This window comes from Eubalaena glacialis, chromosome 3 (genome assembly GCF_028564815.1).
Source record: "Eubalaena glacialis isolate mEubGla1 chromosome 3, mEubGla1.1.hap2.+ XY, whole genome shotgun sequence".
Taxonomy (NCBI): Eukaryota; Metazoa; Chordata; class Mammalia; order Artiodactyla; family Balaenidae; genus Eubalaena; species Eubalaena glacialis.
Genome location: NC_083718.1, coordinates 178,353,972 through 178,367,410, shown reverse-complemented (window position 1 = coordinate 178,367,410; position 13,439 = coordinate 178,353,972).

Below are 13,439 nucleotides of genomic sequence, written 5' to 3'. Positions count from 1 at the left end.
ATTCCTTTTATTTCTTTTTCTTCTCTGATTGCTGTGGCTAGGACTTCCAAAACTATGTTGAATAATAGTGGTGAGAGTGGACATCCTTGTCTTGTTCCTGATCTTAGAGGAAATGCTTTCAGTTTTTCACCATTGAGAATGATGTTTGCTGTGGGTTTGTCGTATATGGCCTTTATTATGTTGAGGTAGGTTCCATCTATGCCCACATTCTGGAGAGTTTTTAACATAAATGGGTGTTGAATTTTGTCAAATCTTTTTCTGCATCTATTGAGATGATCATATGGTTTTTATTCTTCAATTTGTTAATATGGTGTATCACATTGGTTGATTTGCGTATATTGAAGAATCCTTGCATCCCTGGGGTAAATCCCACTTGATCATGGTGTATGATCCTTTTAATGTGTTGTTGGATTCTGTTTGCTAGTATTTTGTTGATGATTTTTGCATCTATATTCATCAGTGATATTGGTCTGTAATTTTCTTTTTTTGTAGTATCTTTGTCTGGTTTTGGTATCAGGGTGATGATGGCCTCATAGAATGAGTTTGGGAGTGTTCCTTCCTCTGCAATTTTTTGGAAGAGTTTGAGAAGGATGGGTGTTAGCTCTTCTCTAAATGTTTGATAGAATTCACCTGTGAAGCCAACTGGTCCTGGACTTTTGTTTGTTGGAAGATTTTTAATCACAGTTTCAATTTCATTACTTGTGATTGGTCTGTTCATATTTTCTATTTCTTCCTGGTTCAGTCTTGGAAGGTTATACCTTTCTAAGAATTTGTCCATTTCTTCCAGGTTGTCCATTTTATTGGCATAGAGTTGCTTGTAGTAGTCTCTTAGGATGCTTTGTATTTCTGCGGTGTCTGTTGTAACTTCCCCTTTTTCATTTCTAATTTTATTGATTTGAGTCCTCTCCCTCTTTCTCTTGATGAGTCTGGCTAATGGTTTATCAATTTTGTTTATCTTCTCAAAGAACCAGCTTTTAGTTTTATTGATCTTTGCTATTGTTTTCTTTGTTTCTATTTCATTTATTTCTGCTCTGATCTTTATGATTTCTTTCCTTCTGCTAACTTAGGGTTTTGTTTGTTCTTCTTTCTCTAGTTCCTTTAGGTGTAAGGTTAGATTGTTTATTTGAGATTTTTCTTGTTTCTTGAGGTAGGCATGTATAGCTATCAACTTCCCTCTTAGAACTGCTTTTGCTGCATCCCATAGGTTTTGGATCATCGTGTTTTCATTGTCATTTGTCTCTAGGCATTTTTTGATGTCCTCTTTGATTTCTTCAGTGATCTCTTGGTTATTTAGTAACGTATTGTTTAACCTCCATGTTTTTGTGTTTTTTACGTTTTTTTCCCCTGTAATTCATTTCTAATCTCTTAGCGTTGTGGTCAGAAAAGATGCTTGTTATGATTTCAATTTTCTTAAATTTACTGAGGCTTGATTTGTGACCCAAGATGTGATCTATCCTGGAGAATGTTCCGTGCGCACTTGAGAAGAAAGTGTAATCTGCTGTTTTTGGATGGAATGTCCTATAAATATCAATTAAATCTATCTGGTCTCTTGTGTCATTTAAAGCTTCTGTTTCCTTATTTATTTTCATTTTGGATGATCTGTCCATTGGTGTAAGTGAGGTGCTAAAGTCCCCCACTATTATTGTGTTACTGTCGATTTCCTCTTTTATAGCTGTTAGCAGTTGCCTTATATATTGAGGTGCTCCTATGTTGGGTGCATATATATTTATAATTGTTATATCTTCTTGGATTGATCCCTTGATCATTATGTAGTGTCCTTCCTTGTCTCTTGTAACATTCTTTATTTTAAAGTCTACTTTATCTGATATGAGTATTGCTACTCCAGCTTTCTTTTGATTTCCATTTGCATGGAATATCTTTTTCCATCCCCTCACTTTCAGTCTGTATGTGTCCCTAGGTCTGAAGTGGGTCTCTTGTAGACAGCATATATATGGGTCTTGTTTTTGTATCCATTCAGCAAGCCTGTGTCTTTTGGTTGGAGTATTTAATCCATTCACGTTTAAGGTAATTATTGATATGTATGTTCCTATGACCATTTTCTGAATTGTTTTGGGTTTGTTTATGTAGGTCCTTTTCTTCTCTTGTGTTTCCCACTTAGAGAAGTTCCTTTGGCTTTTGTTGTAGAGCTGGTTTGGTGGTGCTGAATTCTCTCAGCTTTTGCTTGTCTGTAAAGCTTTTGATTTCTCCATCAAATCTGAATGAGATCCTTGCCGGGTAGAGTAATCTTGGTTGTAAGTTCTTCCCTTTCATCACTTTAAGTGTATCATGCCACTGCCTTCTGGCTTGTAACGTTTCTGCTGAGAAACCAGCTGTTAACCTTATGGGAGTTCCCTTGTATGTTATTTGTCGTTTTTCCCTTGCTGCTTTCAATAATTTTTCTTTGCCTTTAATTTTTGCCAATTTGATTACTATGTGTCTCAGCGTGTTTCCCCTTGGGTTTATCCTGTATGGGATTTGCTGCGCTTCCTGGACTTGAGTGGCTAATTCTTTTCCCATGTTAGGGACGTTTTCGACTATAATCTCTTCAAATATTTTCTCTGGTCCTTTCTCTCTCTCTTCTCCTTCTGGGACCCCTATAATGCAAATGTTGTTGCGTTTAATGTTGTCCCAGTGGTCTCTTAGGCTGTCTTCATTTCTTTTCATTCTTTTTTCTTTATTCTGTTCCACAGCAGTGAAGTCCACCATTCTGTCTTCCAGGTCACTTATCTGTTCTTCTGCCTCAGTTATTCTGCTATTGATTCCTTCTAGTGTAGTATTCATTTCAGTTATTGTATTGTTCATCTCTGTTTGTTTGTTCTTTAATTCTTCTAGTTGTTTGTTAAACGTTTCTTGCATCTTCTCAATCTTTGTCTCCATTCTTTTTCCGAGGTGCTGGATCATCTTCACTATCATTATTCTGAATTCTTTTTCTGGAAGGTTGCCTATCTCCACTTCATTTAGTTGTTTTTCTGGGGTTTTATCTTGTTCCTTCATCTGGTACATAGCCCTCTGCCTTTTCATCTTGTCTATCTTTCTGTGAATGTGTTTTTTTTCCCACAGGCTACAGGATTGTAGTTCTTCTTGCTTCTGCTGTCTACCCTCTGGTGGATGAGGCTATCTCAACAAGGCATATTCTTTAAATATTTGGTAACATTGCAATGTGTCCAATCACTGAAGTTATATCAAGAGTCCCACAAATGCCCATGGCACATAGTGTAGCCAGGCCAGAAAGAGACATAGCTCCATCCATTGTAGCTTTGTTGTAATTGTTCCATGTTTCTCTTCAGCATACCATGGCCAGGGTCTATGAGCATTTGTGATGTCCACTCTTAGGTCTGTTCTGTTTTTCAGTCTTGCTAATGGTCCATGAATCCCTTGACGATGTTGGTATAAATCTTCCCCATGTTTTAGTTGACTTGTCTCCTTTGAGGTAGGCATTATCGTTCCAATTGGGTCTACTCTTAGTAGATGCCTGTGAGATGAGGTTCTAAGGCTCAGGCCCACAAGGTCCCTGTCTGGTGCTCTGTTCTTATTGACATTTTTCGGATGGGGTGAGTTTCCCCATTCAAGATCCCTTGAGATTATGTTGACCTCATCCAGGCTAACTGAGGGATCACATGGCTTTCTTTTTTTCCATGGGAAACTGGACCATAGCTTTTTTTCTCATGATAGTTGTAGTTGGGCTAATAGGAGTATTTTAGTTATTGTAAAATGTCCATGCTCTGTATGCAATCATGGTTTGATCCAAACGGGGTGTTTATCACCTTGGCAATCAGGTAGTGAAGCCAACCTATTAGGTTTTGGTCAGTCTATTTACAGGAAAACTGGGAACATTGTGTCAGATAATTAGGATGGTTATAGTGAAGCTATTGAGAGTTGTCAATGTAAATGTTTTTCTATTCTGAAGGAGATACCAGAAGAATCTTGTATCTGTATTCTTATTCCCCCATTATCTTTAAGTTTAATGTGTTTAAACTTGATTTCAGTGTTGTCAAACCCAAGTTCCTGTGCCCCAATCACAGTAAGGCCAAACAAACTGAAACATTGGACTGGAGCAGAGAAAGGTTTATTGCAAAGACCAAGCAAGGAAAACGGGTGGCTTGTGCTCAAAAACCCCAAACTCCCTGATGGTTTTGGGGGAAGAGTTTTTAAAGGCAAAATTTAGGGTGAGGGCTGCGGAGTGTGTGACTTTCTTCTGATCGGTTGGTGGTGAGGTAACAGGACGGTATTCCAGGGATCTTGTGCTCAGCCAGAAGTTACTATCCTCCACCAGGGTGGGAGCCTGAGCTCCTACAGAAGAACTCAAAGATATATTGTTATGTCTATCTATCCCTTGAGGAGGAACCAGGCCCCTGCTTTATCACTGCTTTAATGTTTCTTGACTGCTCCTCCTTTGTTTCTGCATTTCCTCCCTTCCCTTTGAAATTTTACAAACTAGAAACAAAGCTTTTATACCTGGGAGGACCCCCCAGGGTTTCAATAGGGTTATTTTGTTTGTAGCTCTAGGGTGTCAGGATAGTTGTTTATTATGTAATTTAGACTACTTATTCTATCGGAGCACTGTTCAATCTTCCATTTATTTCACACCTAGTCTGGATTTAGGTTTTCCTTAGTAGTTCATTAAACTTTTTACCATTCCTGCTGATTTCCTTCTTATTGGCCTAGACCTGTTTCCTTACTGTAAAGTTTGTTCCCCGGTTTGATTCTGTGATTAGGGAGTTCCATAGGCACTAATAAGTGTCTCTATGTCCGATATTGTGGATTTAGCATCTCCGCAAATCCCAGTCCTGAAAAAGTATCCTCCAAAGACATTTCTTTTTCCTTTGTGGCTCAGTCATGGCTTTGACATAGTTTATCTACCAGATTTAGCCTTTGCTAGTTCTTCCAGATTGTTTTCTGTTGTCAAGTGACATAGAAAAGGTTGGCAGATTTGACAATGTTTTAGCATGTGCTGTTTTAGGAATACCTCTCTCCCTTGAACATTTAATTGATGAGTTTGTGCCCAAATATCCATTTGTTTGGGGAACACACATCTAGCTAATATTTTGTCAATTAATTATTTTCGATGTTAGAGTTCCAGTTAATTTATCTACTTCTGATTATAACTTGCTTTTTGAGTTTTACATTTCTGGGTGCTGAGATATGGTCTCCTAATATGTAAGATTGTCAAACCTAATGTATATTCTCTGATATTGGTGTTCTCCATACTGGTTATCTGTTTATTAGACAATTATTTGTTTTCCACTTTGGGTACCAAATTATCAGGCCATTGGCTACTGCCTGTGGATCAGAATTCAAGATAACTTCAGGATGTCCTTTCTGTAAGCTCCGACTTATTGGCAATTGCACTGATTTTAATTCATCGTATTGGGCTGACTTTGTCCGTCCACCTACCAGTTTCCCCTGTTGATGAAAAATTAATCAGTCGATCTAAGAAAGAAATGGAAAATTTTATTTGAGCCAATTTAAGGATTATAACTGGAGAAAAGTATCTCAGAAAGTTCTGAGAACTGTTCTACTCATTAGGAATCAAGACACAGTTATATAAGTTTTTTGAGCAGAGGGCTGTACATCAAATGACTTACTATTGACAGTTTATATAATCTAGACCTTCATCGTGGTGGGTCATATGACCCCTTATAAGATCAAGAGGAATGTTATCTTTTAAGGAGTTGTCTTGTTGATGCTAGGAGAATGTTGCTATTTATGGTTGAGCAGGTATTCCTGCCATTGGGGGAGGTTTGGTGATGCATAATGCACATACACAATCCACAATGAGTGGGGAGAGGATGCCAAAGGGCAGAGAAGACTTTTTGTTTAAATTTTTCTTGTCTTGCCATATTCCACACCCCTGTGGTTGAATGTAGGACTGCTGCTTTCCATTTGACCCCTTCTGGTCTAAGTGAGGCACTGCCATCCTTGAACCATCACATCACCGGCACAGCCCCAGTGCCAGCTCAGACCAGGAGGAAGCTGCTGTCTCCAGGGTGGTGGGGTGGTGGTTGAGATGTTCCCTGCCCTTTGCTCAAGGGCAAGTCTAACAAAGGCTGAGACACTGCCTCCTCAATGGAGGACCCTGCTTTGTCCTTTCCCTTATATACCATTTCCATTTTAAGTGCGTAGGACTTTGTGCTACCCGCTTTGTTTGATCAGGACTGAGTCTAGCTCATGCTGAGATGAGTAACCTAGTTCTTATGTAACCAGTGTTTTTTTTTTTCTGTTGGATTTGTTTTCTGTATCAGAAAATGTCTTTGTCGTGGTGATCACTTTCTAAAGTAAAAAAATATTGACTCGCTATGTTTTATACCTAAAGCTATCATAATATTGTAAGTCAATTGTACTTCAATAAAAAGGGGGGGGGGGAGGAAAAAAAAGAATGTCTTTGTCCAGTAAGCTGAAATAGTACTATGCCTGATTCTAAGTCTAACTTAGAGTGACCAGTCTGCATGTCCATTAGTCACTGAAATCTGTTTTCTCTAGTAATATAGGTGCTTGGAGTATTGATGTCATACTGCCCTTTTTAGTTCATCTAAGGATGTCTGTTGTCTGATCCTTGTGGAAAGTCTTGGGCTTTTTTTCCCCTAGAGATCTGATATATTGTAAAAGGCTATCTAAGATGGGGACTTCCCTGGTGGTGCAGTGGTTAAGAATCCGCCTGCCAATGCAGGGGAGATCCTACATGCCGTGGAGCAACCAAGCAACTAGAGAAAGCCCACGCGCAGCAACGAAGACCTTTTTGGCAGCGTTGGGTCTTCGTTACTGTCGGCGGGCTTTTTCTAGTTGCGCAAGCAGGGTCTACTTTTCATTGCGGTGCGCAGGCTTCTCATTGCAGTGGCTTCTTTTGTTGCAGAGCACCGGCTCTAGGCTTGCAGGCTTCAGTAGTTGCAGCATGCAGGCTCAGTAGTTGCTGTGCATGGGCTCAGTAGCTGTGGCTTGCGGGTTCCAGAGAGCAGGCTCAGAAGTTGTGGCGAACGGGCTTAGTTGCTCCGCAGCATGTGGGATCTTCCTGGACGAGGGATCAAACCTGTGTCCCCTGCATTGGCAGGTGGATTCTTAACCACTGTGCCACCAGGGAAGTCCCTACTGACCAGATTTTACCTAAAATTTTAATGAAGATAATCCCTTTTATAATTTTATGGTGGGCAACTGTTCATTCTTTTAATTCTAAACATTTTTTGATTTTATCTGTTCAAGTTATTATGAACAAGTTATGTTTTCTATCTGTCCCTCTATGATATGTATGTAATAATGTGTATGAGAATTTAACATTCTCAAATCCTTGCAAGTACTAGGCCATTTGTACATCCCTGGGATAGTTTCTGAAATGTCTATTGTTTTCCTTGCCAAGTAAATGCAAATTGGGCTTAGTGATCTTGGGATCTGGAGATACTAGTATTACAAAAAAAGATATTACTAGTATTTATGGTAGACATTATTTTCTTGGATATGTAGAGATATTTTCTGGGATTTCTTTTTTTTAAATAAGTATTTATTTATTTGGCTGTGTCAGGTCTTAGTTGAGGCATGAGGGATCTTTCGTTGTGATGCGCAGGCTTCTCTCTAGTTGTGGCGCATGGGCTCTAGAGAGTATGAGCTCAGGGCGTGAGGGATCAGTAGCTGTGGCGTGGGCTTAGTTGCCCTGCAGCATGTAGGCTCTTAGTTCCCTGACCAGGGATCGAACTCACGTCCCATGCATTGGAACGGGGATTCTTAACCACTGGACCACCAGGGAAGTCCCTGGGATTTCTAATGTGTTAGATAAGAGCTCACAATACTTTTTGTACATCTTGTTTTATTTTGCACGTTATATTTTACTTTTATCTTTGTTTCTGTTGTCAATCTTCATTTTTCTTCCAGCCAGTCTAATGACTTGTAAGGGCTTAGGTTCACCTAATGATGCCTTCTTTCTCGAACTCAGTAAAAATGACTGTGATCTCATTATTTCATCCTCGACCTTTGTATTGTAGGATATTAACAACCTTTGCGAATATCTGGATAGTGGAAAGGGAAGAACTATCTCCCCACATGACTAAATGTTAACAAACCTTGCTTAAGATTGTCGTCATGGAGCACTTCCCTGGTGGTCTAGTGGTTAAGACTCCACGCTTCCAATGCAGGGGGCACGAGTTTGATCCCTCGTCAGGGAAGTTCCACACGCATGTTATCATGGAAAGAGCATGGATTTGGAAGTCAGAAGGACACAGAGTCCAAACTCTGGCTCTGCCCATTTTGGCTGTGAAATGAATCTTAGCACCATGCTTGGCCTGTGTGGAAACTGGGTCAACTGTGACCAGAAAGGTGGGCACTGTCTCAGGTTGCCGGGCAAAACTACAAAGGTGGGCTTTCCCAAGCCTTTTCAACTTTGTGCACGCTTCTCCTTCTGCCTGGAACACTGTTGACCCTCTCCTCATCCACCTAGGTCTATCCACACTTCATCTTTCAGCTCAGACAATTCCTCCTCTGGGAAGCCAGACTGCTTCCCCACTTCCTAGTTATATTTAACACCCCTGTGCCTCACCTTCTTCATTTGTAAAATGGGGATGATAATGTTACCTTCTTCATGGCACAATTGTGAAGAGTAAATGGGCCAGTACATGACAAAAGTCCTTGGCAAATAGAGAGCACTCAATAAATTATGAATAACTTATCATTAATAATAATGTTAATTATTATTATTTATTCATTTTATTAAAACTCGTTAGTTTTAGTATTCTCCGTACTCTCTGCTCCAGAGCAGGCTGTGTTCCGTCTTCTCTGTTTCCATGGCCCTGTCTCTTATAATGCTGAAGTGTACTTCTGTTTTTTGTGTCTACTAGGCTCTGAGCTGCTTAAGGGCAGAGGTGTGTCCTTTACCTCTTTAACTCAGCTCCTAGTATAGCACCAGGTACTTTTGGACTCAAGGTCAAAGTGGGATGATATACTAGGAAGAGAATGGGGTCTGGAGCCCCTTGAAAATGGGCACCTAACTTTGCCTCCCATTTCTGGGGCTACTTTGAACAAGGCCCCTAATCTCACTGGATTTGGCTTCCTAATCTATAAAAGGAGATGATTATACCTGTCTCAGGGCTTTTCTGGAGTGAAGGTATTCAAAGCACCAGACTTGGAACTGGCATCAATGAATAGTTATTTACTAGTAGCTTATCAAACTGTAAGTTGCATAAAGAATGTGGCAGATGAGATGTGACAGCCTTGACGTAGGAATGTCAGCCCATATCCAGGACTCAAGGAAGGTCTGAGGGGAGAGAGCCCTTGGAGATGATCCAGTCTGGCTGACCCATTGTACACAATAAGGGCACATTGATTGGTGGGGACAATGGTCCTTCTCTAGAGTTACCTGAACATGTAGTGAAGTGACCAAAGCCTCAGTCTCAAGATGCTGAGTACTTGGTTGCTTGGTGAGCTGCCACCATCCCCAGCCCCTAAGCTGAATGGCGTACTGCAGCCTCCCAGGGGCAGTTTCTAGGGTACACACGTTTCCTCATCCTCGTCTTGGTATTGACTGCCCCCTAGTGGACATTTTCTCCAGAACCATGAGTACCAGCTAAATACCCCAGAAGGGTTGGGCACTGTCCAAGCTATTTGGTCCTCCTCTTCGCTCTCTATGCTCACTCCTGTGGCTCTCTTGCCCCATCTTGTGGCTTTACATATTATCCATGTGCTGACTACTCCCAAAATCGTATGCACGGTCTGCACTTCCCCCCTCAATTTCAGACTTGGAGATCCAACCTCCACTTGTCCTCTCCACTGGAATGGCAAATGGGCATCTCAATCTGAATGTGGCCAGAAGAGAACTCCTCATCCTCCCCCAACCCTGCTCCTCTCACAGTTCTTCCCCTCCCACTTATGGCAACTCCACCCTTCCAGATGCTCAGGTTAAATCCCAGGGTACCCTCCTTGACTCATCTCTTTTCTTCACACTCCAAGTCCAATCTGTCAACAAATCCTATTGGCTGTACCTTCAAAGTATGTTCATTCAGAATCTGACTACTTCTTGCTATCGCAATCCTGGTCCAGGCCACCATCATTTCTTTCTTATCTTTCTTTCTTTCGCTGCACCACGTGGCATGCAGGATCTTAGTTCCCCAACCAGGGGTTGAACCCATGCCCCCTGCAGTGGAAGCCCAGATTCTTAATCACTGGACCGCCAGGGAAGTCCCCAGGCCACCATCATTTCTAGACTTATTATTAAAATAGTCTCCTATCTGGTCCTGCTGCATCTGGCCTTGCCCAGTTGTTCTCATCTCAGAGAAAAAGCCAAAGTTCTTACAATGACCTCTAGGGCCCTACATGATCTGACTTATCTCCTATCACTCTCCCCTTTGCTGCATTCACTCCACACTGCTGTTGCTTGTGCCAGGCATGCTCTTGCCTCAGGGCCTTTGCACTTGCTATTCTCCCTGCCTAGTATATTCTTCAAAGAACTGCATGGCTGGCTCTCTCACTCCTTCAGATCTTTACTTAAAAGACCCTTCTCTGTGAGGCCTTCCCAAGCTATCCTATCAAAATTTCAACATCTCTCTGACATTTCACATCTCCTGGCCTTGCTTTATGTTTTTTCTTCTTAATATTTATCAGTATTCAATACATCATACATTTTACCCATTTATCCTTCTCTGGAATGTAAGTTCCACAAGGGTAGAGTTTTTGTTTATTTTGTTCCCTGAAGTATCTCCAATGCCTCACACAGAGGTCAGTGGTATTTGAAAAATGAATTTACATCTTTCTTTTAATTTAAGCTTCCCAACAATCCAGTAGGATACTTTAGTATTGTCTCCAATTTGTAGATGAGAAAACTGAGGCACAGAGAGGTTAAGTCACTTGCTTAAGGGTTACACAGCTAGGAAATGGGACCCGGGGGAATACTGTACCCCCCCTTACCTACCAACCTTATTTATTATCATTATCTGCACTCAGATTTCTCACCAGTTAAATGAGGCTCATAAGAGTGTCCTCTTTGTAGGTTCATTGTGACGATTATGTGTGATAAAGCATGTGACAAGCTTACAGCCAGTGACTGGAGTGTTGCAAACACTTAAGAAGTGGTTGCTAGGGATTTGCTGGTGGCGCAGTCGTTAAGAATCCGCCTGCCAATGCGGGGGACACGGGTTTGAGCCCTGGTCCGGGAAGATCCCACATGCCAAGGAGCAACTAAGCCTGTGCACCACAACTACTGAGCCTGTGCTCTAGAGCCTGTGAGCCACAACTACTGAGCCCACGTGCCACAACTACTGAAGCCCATGCATTTAGAGCCTGTGCACCGCAATGAAGAGTAGCCCCCACTTGCAGCAACTAGAGAAAGCCTGCATGCAGCAAAGACCCAACACAGCCAAAGGTAAAAAAAAAAAGAAAAAGAAGTGGTTGCTAGAAATATGAAAAGGTTGACATGGAGTTCATGAAAAGTAGGGATGTTTCAGGCACAGAGCCTGGTCAAGGGGCCGGGAAGATACTATTATTGCATTTAACACAGTTTCTGCATGGAAACTCCTATACATCCTTCAGAGCCCAAGTCAGAAATGCCCTTCTCTGGGAAGCACTTCCTGACTTCCCAGGGTACCTCATGTTCCTGTTAAGATTGGGATTTATTTAATGGTTGTTTTTTTGTTTGTTTGTCTGTTTATTTATTTGTTTAATCTGAAGCTGCTACCAGGCTATGAGCTCCCTGAGGCCCAGGTTATTTGAGTCCTGAAGCATAGACACTTTGAGGGCCCTCTTTAAAAATATGAAATTATAAACACAAAAAATTTTGAAAGTGAATATTTATTCAGGATGAGAAAAAAATCCCAGCAATATATATTTTTAAAACCTACATGAAGTTTTAAATTCAAAGATACATCAGTTGTGAATTCCCTGGCTGTTCAGTGGTTAGGACTCCACACTTCCACTGCAGGGGGCATGGGTTTGGTCCCTGGTCAGGGAACTAAGATCCCACATGCCAGGTGGCACAGCCAAAACAAACAAACAAAGAAAAGATACATCAGTTTGTTCTCTAGTCCTTTTAAGAAACCAACAAAAGGTACTTTGACCGGTTTAGTTTGACTGTGAAAAGCAACACCACTTTTGTGTACTGAAAGAAAAATAAAATTTAAATTTGGCTCATTGGTCCCATACTTCATCTACCAGTGTATTTGCTGCTATTTACAAATAGAAATGTCTATTTAGTTCTATGTATTAATCTGAATAACAGACGCATATTATAATATTTGAGGCAGATGGTAAACTTTCTTATAGGTCTTATCATGGGGCAAACACTATTTTACAAAGTATAATAATGCTTCCCCTCAGAATGGGAGAAAATATTTGCAAATGAAGCAACTGACAAAGGATTAATCTCCAAGAGTTACAAGCAGCTCATGCAGCTCAATAACAAAAAAACAAACAACCCAATCCAAAAATGGGCAGAAGACCTAAATAGACATTTCTCCAAAGAAGATATACAGATTGCCAACAGACACATGAAAGAATGCTCAACATCATTAATCATTAGAGAAATGCAAATCAAAACTACAATGAGGTATCATCTCACACTGGTCAGAATGGCCATCATCAAAAAATCTAGAAACAATAAATGCTGGAGAGGGTGTGGAGAGAAGGGAACACTCTTGCACTGTTGGTGGGAATGTAAATTGATATAGCCACTATGGAGAACAGTATGGAGGTTCCTTAAAAAACTACAAATAGAACTACCATACGACCCAGCAATTCCACTACCGGGCATATACCCTGAGAAAACCATAATTCAAAAAGAGTCATGTACCAAAATGTTCATTGCAGCTCTATTTACAATAGCCAGGACATGGAAGCAACCTAAGTGTCCATCATCGGATGAATGGATAAAGAAGATGTGGCACATATATACAATGGAATATTACTCAGCCATAAAAAGAAATGAAATGGAGGTATTTGTAATGAGGTGGATGGAGTTAGAGTCTGTCATACAGAGTGAAGTAAGTCAGAAAGAGAAAAACAAATACAGTATGCTAACACATATATATGGAATCTAAGGGAAAAAAAAGAAAGGTCATGAAGAACTTAGTGGCAAGATGGGAATAAAGACACAGACCTACTAGAGAATGGACTTGAGGATATGGGGAGGGGGAGGGGTGAGATGTGACAGGGTGAGAGAGTGTCATGGACATATATACACTACCAAATGTAAAATAGCTAGCTAGTGGGAAGCAGCCGCATAGCACAGGGAGATCAGCTCGGTGCTTTGTGACCACCTAGAGGGGTGGGATAGGGAGGGTGGGAGGGAGGGAGATGCAAGAGGGAAGAGATATGGGAACATATGTATATGTATAACTGATTCACTTTGTTATAAAGCAGAAACTAACACACCATTGTAAAGCAATTATACTTCAATAAAGATGTTTAAAAAATAATAATAATAATGCTTCATTTTTTAAAGTTGAGGTAAAAACTTGAGCAACAAAATAGCAAAG